The sequence below is a fragment of the Chroicocephalus ridibundus genome, chromosome 5 (assembly GCF_963924245.1).
Source record: "Chroicocephalus ridibundus chromosome 5, bChrRid1.1, whole genome shotgun sequence".
NCBI lineage: Eukaryota > Metazoa > Chordata > Aves > Charadriiformes > Laridae > Chroicocephalus > Chroicocephalus ridibundus.
This window is the reverse complement of record NC_086288.1, coordinates 15,130,062-15,145,235: the sequence shown is the minus strand read 5'-3', so window position 1 is coordinate 15,145,235 and position 15,174 is coordinate 15,130,062.

Below are 15,174 nucleotides of genomic sequence, written 5' to 3'. Positions count from 1 at the left end.
ATATCCTGCAGAATTTGACCCGCTGTAGCCAATAAACAGGAAAATAAAATAAAAAGCAATAGTTAGTATCTATGAGGAACACAAGAACGGCCAAAACAAATTTCCAGAGTAACTAATGAAATGCGTAAAAAGAAATAAAGTCTGTCTTTAAATACATATATTAAAATAGATAGAAATGCTAGAATTGATAGATAAAAACCTATTTTGCTAATAAAGGTGGAGTACTAGCAGAGATTCTGTCAGAAAAAAGGTAAGGAAACAAAACTGCATGGAATACATAACAATTTTTGAAACAAATTGGTATTTCTGCATGAAGTTTGTTACAACAGAAGTATTGCATTGGGTGCTGGAATTCAGAGTTATTCAATAGTGTCATTAGCAACATGGAACATGACGTGGCGAGTATGCCTACAAAACATGCAGATAACCTCAGCCTGGTTGGGGCTGCAAACACGCTCGGGGAATTAGAACTTTAAATGACTGCGACAAGTTGGGGAAATCCTCTGAAGCAAGCCAAACAAACAGAAGAATACTGCCTATAAAAAAAAAAATATGGCAAGAAACTACCCTTGTATAGTAGTCATTCAGATGTGAATGACGGGATACACGGGGTGGGTGAGCATTCAAGGAGAAGAATCTTAGGTTTACCATAGATCACAAGGCATGAAGGGTTCACTGGAGAACGTATGTAGGTGAACCAAGCCCAGGGAAGGCAGGTGTAATTTAGAACTCATTCAGCAACTAGAGAAGGTTACACGATGGAAAACAGAGTCTGAAAGTAAAGCAAGGCACAAAAGATGGGAAAACTACAGAACAACTTCTAGACTTCCAAACTAACTCTTTCAGCTCAGTTAACTCACTGCCATTGTAGATAACTCAGATCCTTTGCTGAATGCAGCTTCAGGCAAAAAACAAACAAGGTATTAGAATGCATAAACGCAGAATGGAAGGAAATTGTAAGGAAAATATTACAATCTGTGTCTGTAAATGAGTGGTGAAAGTTTGAGTTTTTATGCTCATCTCTCTAAATATTGAAAATTATTTGACTCACTAAAACATTCTCTTTTATGAAGAGAGTTTGAAAAAAACAAGAGTATTATTTTAGAGAAGAAATAAACAGTACAGTTGGCAGTAAGGTGGCTTAGAACTCGTTTGCTTATTTAAGTATTTAAATACTGAATTAGGATAAAAAATATATCGCACAAGTATTTTTGTAGTAAATACTGTAAAACTCATTTTAGAAACACAAATGTGTTTCCAAAATGGCAAATGCTCCTGTGAGTTGATAGCTTTCCTTGTGATGGTCTGTAACCTAAATAAGGAAACTCTTCTCTGTTCTTTTCCTTACATTGGTGTACCAGAAGAAAAATGCTGAGACCTCTAAGTACTGAAAAATTCCTGCAGTTGCAATACTGTAGCCCCTGATAACTGGGAATGTTTTGTATTTGGTAAAATTGCAGCCATAGAAACATGAAAGGCAGATTTTTAACCTTAGGTTATGAGACACAAAACTATTGATGAATGTCACACAGGAGTCTGCTTGCCTTGTGTTTATCTTCTGGATAGGCATCTAGGCATTGCTATTGATAATCATTATAGATATCTACTTCTAATGAAGCACAAGATTTTAAAAAAAAAAAGGGTAGGTAAATTAAAATCTAGGGATTGCAGTGCAACATCATTCAAGGACTGTAATACCCAACACTTCAGATCTTTTTCAAGTAGTTCTCTCAAGTGTGGCATGACTGAAAGCAAAATATTTAAGGAGGATAATTCATACTACAGCTGTGAAATATTTTAGAGAAAAATTTTGAACAAATTCTTTAAAAGAATCACTTCAGTGCGAAGTTTTAACTATGTACATACGTGTGTGTATATTCACAAAAATATGTGCACTTATATACGTATATACACACTCTCAAATAGTATAATACAATTATATGACACTTGCAGTGGGCAAAAATAAGAAAAAATATATTCCTGATTGTATTGATAAATTTAAATCCTTTATTGGCCGTGTCCTTCCTTTCGTTACCTTTTTCTCTGAAGCATACTAGGAACAATCTTATATTCTTTCCATGCTCACAGGTCCCATCAATGGGAGTTAGGGATGGTTAGCTAATTCAGGCACAGTCTTGCTGCAAGCGCTGTTATGCTGCAGGCTTAGGAACGCTTTTCCCCTCAGTCTGAAGGGCTTGTTGAAAAAAGAAATGAGGAGCTACTTAACTCATCCAGTTCACCGTTGTAATTAAAATAAAAAAATGATGTTACAAAAAGTCAAGTTGAAGTGCTGTGAACTGTGTTTGCTTGCCAAATGAAGCTAAAATAAACACTGCCTACTTTATTTCAAAAGCCTGACACAACCATTGTATTTAGTCTCTGTGACCTTTTCCAAACTCCTGCTGATCTTAGGTAAATGACTCATATGTTATACTGTCCTGTATCTACTGCTTTGGACACGATTGACTAAGACATGAGGATGCAAAAATGTTCCTATAAAGACTCTACCCCTCTATAGATATTACACGATGGGTGTGTCCCAAATGAGAAAAATGCCACCTTCATAAAAATTCAAAAAGTAGAAGTAAAAGAGGATGAAGTACCGTGTCACAGCCTTTTATCCTAGAACATGAAGTTGATAGACATCTACTTTGTAGCTTACATGGATGAACTGCCAACATACAGAGAAGGTAGTCACAGCTGAAGTCATGAGTTGGCTTAGTGGATTTTTGGGCAGTAATGCTGCAACACTTCCAAAGCATTCTCTGAAGGAAATCTACATACGGGAGAGATACAGGATGAAATGGTGATATAAACTGAAATTTGGTGCTCAAAAACCTGTTCAAGTCTACTTTTAGACATCAAAACAATGATTTTATTTTCAGAGATGCGGAGCATCTGCTTGCCCAAATAGAAAGAGCAACATAAAACACCTCTGAAATCAAAACACTAAGTTAGGCTTGCAAGTTTAGATACATGTAAACAACTTCATATATACAAATAACTCAGTTCTCTGAGGTGTAAAGGAAGAAACAAAGTAGAGATAGATATTCAACCTATGTTTAAAAGCATGGCATCCAGTATAGCCAGTGTATTTCCCTGCCTATATCTAATGCTGGGTGTTTAGCGATATACCCATTTGTAGGCCATATGACCCTCCCTGTATCCCACACAATTTTCTATATAAAGTGAATATGAAAGACATTTTACATTCTGCTCCAGCATAGAAAAAAGGTTAATTTTTTTAGAAGATCCATTATAAAGGTCAAGAATGAAAGCTGTCTCAGGATGGAAGTGCGTCCACAAAGTCAACTTACTGGAGTCTGGAAAAAAACATGACTGCAGCACATCTGTGCCACACCTGCCAAGTAGGCGTATTCACAGGACACGGTGCCATACAAAGGTAGTCCTAGAGGCAGTGTAGATGCCTGGTATAGATGTGCTCTGGGAGCACATACTTCACCTCCATCCATGGAAGCATTCTTGGACATTGTCAGTGGTATGCCAATGATATTAGGGCAAGGTGCTGCATGATGGCTTGTGAACACCTTATGAATGGCAAAACTGTGCGAAACTGTGGCTATAATCACACAAAAAAGGATAAATCTATTATAATTTCAGTATGATAAAATAGAAGCTAGCACTTGGGCAATTTTTAATGCAATTCAAAGTGAAGAAAACTTGTGGATATTCACTTGTGTGATCTCGGGTCTAAGTTCTACATAATTCAGCTTGTAATTTCACTATTAAAAATTACTTTAAGTGAATTGCTGAAGGAAACTTGAGTTGAGATTTGATCTGAAACAGTTGCAAGTCTTCTAATGGTTGGAAGGGTCACAAAGGCTAAATCACTTCACCGCTCCCCTCATCCCCCGCCTTTTTTTTTCCCCAGCAATGTGATTAGTGTAGACGACTTCACACCACAAGGGCACCCAGGTTTGGAAGCACTTGTTTCTATGCTGAGAGTCTACAGTTGCCAGATTCCCACCATATTACAAATGCAAAGACCATGCTGAGGGAAATATCATGCAAAATGCAACTAAAGTAAACATGTTTTTGTTTGTGCCTCTTGAAATTGGTTTATCTTAATATCAGGACTTCTTGTCACTGCTCTCTGCTGTGTACTTAATGTGCTGGAAAGATATTTAATGATGGACGGTTTAAAGCTAGCTGGCTTGTAATAGATTCATAGATGTTAGAATTGCAGCCATAATTAATAGTAATTTCGAATAATTTGACTTGAATGTTCATGTGCCTATAGTATAGGACCCTGGTTTTGGAATTAGATCAGACCGGTTAGCATATTATGCCCATCTGTTTGTAGTGAAACGACCAAAACTCTGGCTATGCTGGAGCATCCCACAGTTCCCACTTGAAACACATGCCTAATTTCCCTTTCAGCTGGAGCCAGAAAGTAAGGACTAGGGAATGATATGTGCCCCAAACCTGCCTGATTATCAAATCAGAGTATGACTGAAAGGTGGAACCAGACTCTCAGAACTGTCCAATAACATAGTTTTAGTCTCTGTGGAACTCTAGCCCTGCCTGTGTAAATTACTTTCTGGGATTGCTGCTAATGTCAGCAGACATCCGAGCCTTTTTAAAATGATAACGCCTTTGCCTACAAAAACAGCACCTCTGGTTGAGAAACTCACGGGCCAGTGAATGCTGGAAGTTGATGCCACCGTAGTGTCGTCTGGTTCTGCATGGGGGTCTCTTCTGTGGCGATCCCCACCTTTCCATTGTTGGGAAGGAGACCATTGAGCTAGAAATTCATTCAGAGGGGCATGGAGTTTGTTCCTGTGACATGATCTTATAGCACAAAGGATGTGATCATACCATGATACCCAAGATGAAAAATTTATGCTTGAGCTTCTTCACTTTTGGTATTCTGAATGTTCCTATGGAATTGGCTGCTAAAGTCTTTCAAGAGTTGTGGTATAAAAAAAAATATCTGTGCAGTTATCTCTGTGAATGCTAACTGGAAAAAAAAATCAGAAGGCCAAAAGGAAAGATATAGCACTTTTTTTTTCTTTCCATTAAAATGGTACTTCAAGCAACGGCCTACATGTTTCAGAAAATAGAATGGTTCACAATTTCCAAGTTTCTGTTATCCTGCTTATCATCATCTTACCCTTCAAGGGAACATCAGTCTGAACCACGTTATTTATGTTAATCCTTCTTCCCAGTTTTAAAATTGTGATAATCTAATGAGGGAACAAGAGTACACCAGAAACTGTATATATGATCTTATAACTAACCATGACAGTTCTCATTCCAAAATCTGACAACTAAATATTCCAGCAGGCTTTGCCCTGTTCTTTAAAAAGATTCTTGAGAATCTTTGAGAATGCTGTTATCTTGCATTAGACTGTTAGTATCTGAGGGTGATTTATAGATGAAGAGTTAAGCATCAGGCTGAGAAAGATCATTGCTGCACCGTTTACACAGGCACATTTTTGTGAGCTAAGGAAACTGTGACTTGCTGCTTGGTGAACCCTACACTTTAAAAAAAGCTAAAATAAAATCATGGACTCCAAAACCTGATGTTACTGAAAAGAACAGTAATCTTTGAAGAAGGATTTAGGATAATGAGAATTTGAGGCTTGTTTGACAGCAGTTGTCTGTTTTTTATCACCTGAAACCAAGTACCCTTATCGCTGCCACCTGGAAAGCAATCAAGTGATTTGTCTCCACTTAAATTATTTTTAAAGAAACACAAAACACCTGAGTTCACTAGAGCCCACCAAAAAAAGAATGTGTCATGTGAGGTGGGTGTTCTTTGTCTGTTTTTGATGTTTTTACATCAAGGGGACAGGATAAGTGGTATACGCGCAGTTCCTCTGGGATTCTGTTGCGGGACTTGAAGGATACACTACTGGTCATTGAAGGTAAATCTTGTTGGGTGTGAAGTTACTGTTGGTTAACAGCCCTACCTTGCTCTGTGTCTGAGACTTACAGGTTATGGGGAACAGTTAGAGAGTGTGTGAATGTTTCTTAGTTACCTGTCTCTCATAACTACAGCATAACTGGTTACAGAGGCGGGTAATGCGGACTTAGTATCTTTAGAAGAGTGAATGGTATTATGAATCTGTTATCTGAGAGCTGTGTGATGACTTATATGTAGTTCCAAAAGTGGGAGTTATTCTCATTCTTTTTAATGATGTTCTCTTTGCTTGACTGGATATTGAAAATACTAAAGGTGTGATCTGATACGCTGCTGCTCTTCGGCATATACCTCATGAGCTCAGTGCTGGGCTCTTCAGGCCGCTGGCTGCTCTAGGCTGCTGAGGAGCCATGCTGAGTGGTGCAGAAATCCCAGCACAAGCTCAAGAGCTTCCACTTTATTTTCTAAACTGTGAAAACTAACGCTGTTCCCAAAGTCTCTGCTTCTTTCACTGACTATATGAGCCTCCTTTTAATAGTTCACTAGAAAACAGTGGTGGGTGAGGTTTGGGGTTTTTGTTTTTTAATTTTTGCTACTCTGTTGGCAGGGAGCACAGCTTGTATGCTATTCTTAGATTCAGCAAGAACCTCATAAAGTACATTCGTATAAGCCTAACAATACATGTTTTTGTTGGGAGCTCTGACTCTTGCCTTTGTGTAACAATAAGCTGTAGAACTGGAGCCTTGCCTTAATCTGAGAAGGTTATAAACCATGCCAAAATCAAAGAAAAAACAACTGAAACTTAGCTGAGCCATGGTGGTGTTGAGTGATCTCGTGTCATGACCTCACAGAAGAGGGGAGATTGCTGATAGACAAAGCACTGCAATGAAGTCATTGTCACTAGAATTTGGGATACTGTCTTTAAAGGGAATTTGATTAGTTGTTTATTGAAATAAACATGTTGCGGGCATACCTGGAGCAGGGACTCTACTACAAACTCCTGAAAAAGGTTGTCATTGTTAGTAGAATGTGCAAGATTTGAAACACAGGTATGCAGTAAGTCTTAATCCTTGAGCTGAACAGAATATCTTTAAAAGAGAGAGGGTTATTCTGTCTCTGAAACTGTTTAAGAAGAATATAGTAATTCGGCTTTCCTTTTCATGCAGTTTCTCAAGTACATAAATTCCATAATTCACAAAATAAAATGTCAGGAGTCCCTTTTAAGTTTTTTCCATTAAGTTTGTTTATACAATGAATTTCAGATGTTGACTGCTCTTTGAAAATTATTAAACCCGGTTCTGTTAAGTGTAACTTGTCAGTGAAGGAGGAATTGCTAGCAATTCCCTAATGACACTGGTGATCATATTACCTCATATCTGCAACATACCAGTCCTGAAATGGTCATGAACTCAGAAAAGTCTTGCGTCCTTTTTTGTAAGCCTAGCAATTAGATACAGCTTTTGCTATTCTGAGAGCCAGGCAAAGTATTTCTGAAAGGCAAACTCCAGTGCTTCTTAGTCTTTCATAATTACTGTGCTATAACTATACAAGATTCTAGCACATTTCTTAAAATAATAAACACGGACCAGATGGAGATCTCTCTCAGAATGCTATTAGACTTGTGACAGTCACTTACTAACTTTTATTTTAGGCTTCAGCCTACTTCACGTTTTCACTGTTACTAGAATAAATACATTCTGTTAGCACAATTGTGTATAAATGCTATTTTATTTGAGATATACAAGCATTTACATTAATTGCTAAACACTACCTCCTTTCTTCCATGACATATTGTTGCCATCAACAAGAGTTTCAAAAGGTAGGACCTCACTGATGTAGATTTCCTAGTACCAGAGTCCTACAGTCTTGAGGGGCTATGTGGGTGATTTTGGGGCTGGCCAGTGTCTGAAAACATCGTCCTAGATAATTCAGTAGAATTCCAGAAGATAAATATTTTATACTCCCCCCCGTGAATGCAGATTTTTCTGGAGTAGGTACGGCAGGACTGTTATGGTAGACAGTATTGTTAGAGATGGATAACAAAGTAAGCACTTTCTTGGTGTAATGCCCTCAGCCAGATTACATCACAAATGGAACTATTCAGGTTTATTTGCAAAACCAGTAAATTTGAGAACAAACACAGGGGCAACTGTTGAGTTTATTTATCACAACATCATGTTAAAATTCTATCAGTTATACAATTTCAATTTATCTCCATTTGCTGAAAGTGTGAAGTCTTGATACATCCTGAAATTTAAAAATCCAAACCTCACAGCCTATGATACAGCATGCCTATTTCTTGTGTATTCATAATATGGAAAGGAATCTTGCGTTCTTATAACCAGGAGGCTCTTTGAGGACGGTCTCCTGGGATTTGGAATATAACAGTAAATTTCAGTTTTACTTTGATATTTCATTTTATGACAGCCACAACAAATAATCTAAGGTAGCTCTCCTCTTTTGAAGAGGGGAGCCAATTCCCAACAACAGATGTGGTTTTTGTAGTGCTCCTGCCAGGTATGATTTGGATAGCACTGTCAGCTTTTCAGAAATTTTCTCCCTTTTTGTGAATCATCTCTGGCATTGTTTTCTATAATCTTATTGTAGCTCAGCATGGCTTTGGCCAAAACTTGCGCTGAATTTTTTTGTTCCCCTTGATTACAGTTACTATTATTATTTTTAATTTCTAATTACTGACAGGAAAACTTAGTTTCTTTATTGTTCCCTCCTATAGTTAAGCTTTTCTGATGAAATCCAGACTTCCATCTGGCATGGACTAGTGTAGCTCCATAAAAGTTGGTGTTGATTTACACCAGAGAGAGGAACCTTGGGACCTTGCTCACAAAATGATGGGGAGTTCATATCCTCTTGACTCAATTTTCTGTGTTTTAGTAAGGTCCGTTCAGTTTTTTCTTGTTGGTGTTCTATATATCAGAAATAATACAAAGAATTAAATTGTGACTCACTTTCCTTGTTCCCTCAGGGGATAAGTACCACCATGGTGTTCCATACGTACATTTGTGAGTTTAGCTGAAGATGAATATGGTAGTTTGTTGGCTAACTCACAAGAATTAATTTGTGCAAATGGCACAACTTGCAGTTGTTTTTCTGCCTGATTAGAGACACATTTCTGTATCCCTTTTTACCCTTCTGAAACTGGAGACACTCTAATTGCCACAGCCAGTGCAAGAAAGCGATTTCATAAGTTTGGGATTCTTTTTTACAAATGTGCTAGGTCTACAAAGAGAATGTACCAAAAATACAAAAGTAGTGTTTATTGATAAGACACAAAATACAAGTAACCGTCTCTATTTCTGCACGAGTGAAAGAGTCTACTTGATGTTGTGCTCCAGATATGTACATTGCTAAATTTGTAACTTCTGGCATGAGTGATTTTACTGATGTTAATGGAACAATTCTCCTATGGGATAATTTAACAACTCTAAGTCAAAATACATGCAGTTGAAGAATCGTATTCACTCAGTAATTTCCTAAAGAACTTATTTCCTTTGACTGCTTTGTTATATGAAGATGTGGAAAAATAAAATGGTGTGGTGGTGTTCAAACAATTGTTCAAAATCTTATTTCATGACAAGCCTCTCAATTTCAGTGGTTGAGTTACTTTGGCAAAATGTGAATGATTACCCTAGAAATAGGAGTATCGTATTTAAGCAAAATGATTAAATTTTAATCAATATAGTCTATCTTCTGTTATTAAAGAGGACTCCTGTTTGGTTAGAAATCTTCACATTTAAGTCTACGTGGCAGTTACTCAAAAAAAAGATTTTTTTTTTTTTTTTTGCTCCCTTCTCATTTACACTTACAAGTTTTACATGTTTAGAAAGTGAAACGCTGTTCAAGCTTTCGTGTTTTGATAGGGTGTTTTTCATGCTTTGACTGATATTATTAAATGTCTTTTTAATAACCTATAAATGTTTATTTCTTAATACCTGATTCTTCATGTTTTTGTCATATTACAAAAATTAGTTTCACTTGTGGATTACCCTTTACATTTTTTTATCTACTCAAAGTGTCTAAATGATTCTTCTACAATTCAGAATTCTGTAAGTATACTGTACCAGTATGTTGAAAGACTTAGATAATGCAATAAGAAATATAACAGTATTATAGCGATAGCAAAAATGAGACTTCTTCAATACATTAACTATTAATATTTTACTTGCTAAAGCATGTGTCAGCAGAAGTGAGTTTACCTTCTAAAAATTGTAACAGAATTGCGGTGTCTGTACATGTGTGTATGAGTGAATTTTCGTAATTAACTGGTACTTCATTAAAACTAAATTGTATTAATATCTAGACATACTTAATGCTAACCATTACAAAAATTCAGCAATTATCACTAGAAATATTAGTCACATTTTGCAGATAGATAAATAATAAATAGAAATATAATTTCTCACTTTGATTAAAACTCAATGAAGCATCTAATATAGCCACTTGCACTTTATTTTACACGTTAGCAAATGGCTTTAAGAAGTATAATCAAAGTTCATGTGCTTGCAATAATGGCAGCATCCTTCTTTGCTATGCAATGGAACACTACAGCATCAAATACTCGTGATCTTGCTTTCTGTGTGGGGCTCCCACAATGTCATTAGAAACGTTCAACCTAGAATGAAAGTAACATTTGCAAAAACGATTTACAGCTTGTAAATGATATTTTTTCCCTAAGTGGCTTAACCTTCAGGAAACCCAGTAATTCATAGATGTCACTTTTGAGTTGGCTTTATTCCAAAGAGGAAAGGAAAATATGACTACTGCAGCACCATCTATCAATCAGCTATGAATCCCCCTAATATATTGCAGATTAGACCACAAGTCCTTTCTCTAGGCAATTAATTTGTGTGCAAGTCTAGGTGTAATTCAGCTTTAGAAAGGTTTTAAGAATAGAAGTCATTAGCAGTGATACAGAATATTTTTCTTAATATTTAAGTCCTGTGTGGAAAACCTCCCCTCATTCTAATTAATTGTTTTCATTTGTTGTGAAGTATTTTAGTGACTTTTAAAACAAGGAAATGTGTACAAAACTTAGTAAAGCTACTTACAGCCAGGCAGATGAGGAATTTGAAGTACAATTCCTGGATGATTCATCTTAAAAACACGTGTGCATATGTAAATATACACACAGTACTGCTTGGCTTTGAAATTTTATATTCTTTAAATTCATAATTCTGAAGTTCAGTGAGAGAAAATAAAAAAGTAAAATCTCTCTTGACCAAAGTAAAAATGTGTAATGTGCATTCTCTGTAGATTCTACAGCTCCCAGCAGTTTCATACCCCAGCTGACTTGATTTTAACTGCGGATGATTATTGGCACAAACACAGTATATCTGGCACACATGTTTGAAAAGACCAAAGCAGACTTGAACAAATGAAAGACACAATGGCTTATGGATCTTGGATGTTTTAGGAGATGGTTGCAGAGAAGGAAAGACTTCCCTAGTGATCTCTTCGATTTTTTTCCTAAATTAAATGTTTCATTAGACCTGCTTTTTTTTTTTTTTTTTTTTTTTTTTTGCAAGTGAGAGATGTGTGGCTGTAATTAGACTGGTGATGCGGTAATGGTTGGCAGCTGTCTCCATAGCCTCTGCAAGGTCTTTTAGTGCTGCTTCTCTCTATCACACTTTAAATATTTTCATCACTTTGCTTAGGAAAGTAGAAAACAAGAGGAATGGACTTCACTGCACACTAAGTTAATACTTTTATATTCTCTTTCTCTTCTGACATGGTGCTATTTCCACTAGGTTGAGTAAGAGAATGGAGCATCTATTTGAAGTTTAAGAATATGAAACCTTAAAATTACATCTGAGTGGTAAATACTGAGGAGGGAGAGGAACTACTTAAACTAACAGATAATACTGGCTTAAAGGTTTCTGTTAGCTCTCTATGTTTGAAATGTAAAGAAAAAATGATTTGTCTACCACCTACTGATTCATAATTTGATCACAAAGATTTATATGTTTATTTTTCTGCCTTTTAAAATCTTTGTTTGTTTCTAGAACTGGACTGTAGAGGCTTGTGTCTGCCAATGTGTCAGCTTGCACAGACTCAGCACATTGACCTAAATCTGAAGTCAGAAATGTGTGCCCCACACAGTTTGGTACTAACAGTGGTTTTGTCTCTGTTTGGGTTTCTGTCATGTTTTGCAGTTTGGGGCATGTTTTGTTTTCTAGAGACAGTGGAGACGTGAAATATTTTTGGTCTGCCCCCCCCCCCCCCCCCCCCTATATTGCAGGGACCTCAAACAACGCTCATATCCTTGAAATCTCCTGCTTGACTGCTTGTTGTGTCTTACCTGCAGGTTTTAGTTTTTGGCCTTTTGTTATGGGTCCTGTGTTTCTTGTAGTATGTTAAGTGTTTGATAAGCCATGATGAACAGGTGGTGCAGTAAACACCTGTCCTGGAACCTGTGTAAGTAGAAAAGACGACTACATTTAGAAAATGAAGACAGAGATAACTTCCTATTAAAGGAAGTAATCAAGATTTTCTGAATATTTTTTCTACTTCCCATTCGTGACTAAAACACAATATAGGTTAAATGGCATACGCTGCAGTCACAGCAATATATGTATTCCTTCATTTGATGGCAAATAACTAGAACTTTAAGTTTCCTGAAGAAAAAAAATATACCTTTGTGTAAGAGATGTATGTGAAACAAATAGATTAATAACAGAAAAGGTGTTGAAAACAGCAAAGGCCATAGAGCTCTATAAAAGGTGGGAAAAGGGTGGAATGATAGAGGAGTAAAATATACTCTAAAAATCTCTTAAAAATCAAGAGCAGCTACATGCGAAGTAATGGATGTGGTCAACGTTATAACTTTTGGCTTCTCCACAGCTTGCTCCAGATCCTAGGATAGCAATTTTGGTAACAGTAGGCTGCAGTACCACAACAGGGCTGATGCCGATTTTGCTGTGCAGCTTGCTTTTATAATTTGTGCGGTATCTAAACCTTGCAAAATCTCCTGTTCAAGCTTTGGGAGAAAACAAACTTCTGAGGTTTTTGGTGGACGTTTGCCTTGTATTTTTTGCATTCTACCTCACTTTTAAATCACATCCTTAAAGTGGTTCAAAATTCTCTTGCCATGTTTTTGGACACTAGTGACCAATTTCATTGAGTCTTTTTAAGAATCTCTTCTGCACATATTTTTGTACCATGTCATAAGCACACTGTACTGGGACTTGTCTATGTAATAGTGTCATAAGGAATTATTTCACCTTCTTCTAAAAAGATAAGTAGGAGTGGTGGAAATTTTACTTAAACATTTTCATTTTGGAGATGAATATTCTTTGAAAAAGCTTTCTGTGACAATGAATCAACTTTGAGTGATAAAGTTTTATGATACAATTTCACGTTAAAATGAAAGACACTGACTGCTTCCCTTTTCTTAGAAAAGCAAATAGAGTGGACTTGGCATGAAGCTAGATTGGCGGAGACCCAAGGCCAGTTATCCATGTCTAACTACCTGCCTCAGGTTTCCCAACTCCCAGACAAATATCTTAGCCATTTGCTGTTCTGGAATAGTGTTGTTGCTTTGCTCCCTTTTGCTTTGTTTCTATTTTCTTCTGAAAACATGTTTTTTTTTTCCTGATGCATTGAGAGGAATAAATAGAGGAAAGCAACAGTATCTGGTGTGGGATGGAAAACATGCTTATCTGTACATCTATAGTTAAGTGTGTCTAAGTGTAGCAATATGTACAAACACTTGTAGTAAGTGGAAAAATATCTTCTTTCATTTTCACACAGCTTTTAGCTGTTTATTGGAGAATGAAATGAAAGAAGAATGGAGAAGGAGCAATAAAAATAACACAAAGCTAAAACCTGAAATAGTTCATCTTCTGTAAGCCTTGAAGAGCTTCAAACAGAATTTATTTGGTAGCCTTAGTGCACTTTTTAAAATTATAAAACAGAACATATATTTCTAAAAGGCACTGTGATTCCTTTCATGTGAATATATCTGGGTGGTGTGATTTGTTGCAGTGTGTCACAATATGAATTTTCCCCTCTGGTTTATTTAACGTTGTAGGGTACACTAATGTAACATATTACTTAGGAAGATATGGATTAATGCATCTGAAACATGTTTGAATTTTCCTTTTTCAAGACTGACTTGACTGCTATAGGCAATGAGTAGATATAGCTAAAGGTACTTTTGCTATGATAGCAAAATGCTTTAAAAAAAGGATGAAATTATTATACTCTGTGGTAGCATATAGGCACCATGAGTCTAAGCAGACACACAGTGTCAGTTGTGATTTCGCTATTCTTCATTATTTCCCAGTATTAAAGTCAAGAGCTTATTGCTGATGAAAGTGAGCATCAAGCAGTGAAATGTCAAGTCTCTAAACTGCTACCTCCCGATGAAGTTTCCTCCCTTTTTGTCTGTCTTGAAGAAAAGAGAGTAAGTGGGTAGAAGGCTGTTGTGCTGTCAGTTATAAAGAGGCGGCTGAGCTCCATGCAGGGTTTCTGCTAGTTTGCTGCTATTAGGATGCTTTTGCTAGTCAGGTAGGGGAGGTAGGCTTGCCATCAGGGAAAGAGAGACTTTAAAAAATGCAAGATTAATAAAACTTTGTAAGATACTTGGATGTCTGGCTCTTTAGGGGCAAGATAAGTGGACAGCACCTGGTACACAACCAGTAAGAAGGTTTAGGATGATGAATGTGATAAAAGTAAAGAATATCACTGCTTGTTAAAATGCTGTCAGGCCTCTGTGGAATATCTTGCTGCAGTAAATCTCAGAGTAAATTTGCAGGACCCTTGTTAACGTGTGTTATACACCAAAGGTTGTACTTGGCTGAAATAAAGATCTTGTTTGCTAGGTATTGAAAGTCTGCCTTCTATTGTGATTATATTTATGTTTCCCAGGAAGAAGAGTAAGGATTTTTTCCTCTGGTAGAGAAGCTCCTAAATAATCAGAATTATATACTTACAATTTAAACCACCCTGTATTGATAAAGCCTTTGTGCCATTGCAATCATTGCGTTCTGCTTCCATGTCCCACTGGTACTAGCCAACCTACGCCATGTTGTAGGTGAAATTTGCTGGCTTAGTTCATCAGTTTCCAGTGTTAAAAGAGCAGAAACTAAATATATATGTGTATATGTATCTCAGAAGTTAATAATGAAAGTCATTTACAGATGAATGATATTTTACACATTTTTCAGTGTCAGACTGATAAGTCTTTCAGAAATGTCTGTCAATAGTGAACAGATTGAAAAAATTGCATTTACTCTTACATGATGGTGGTTTTTCGAAGCAAAACGTAA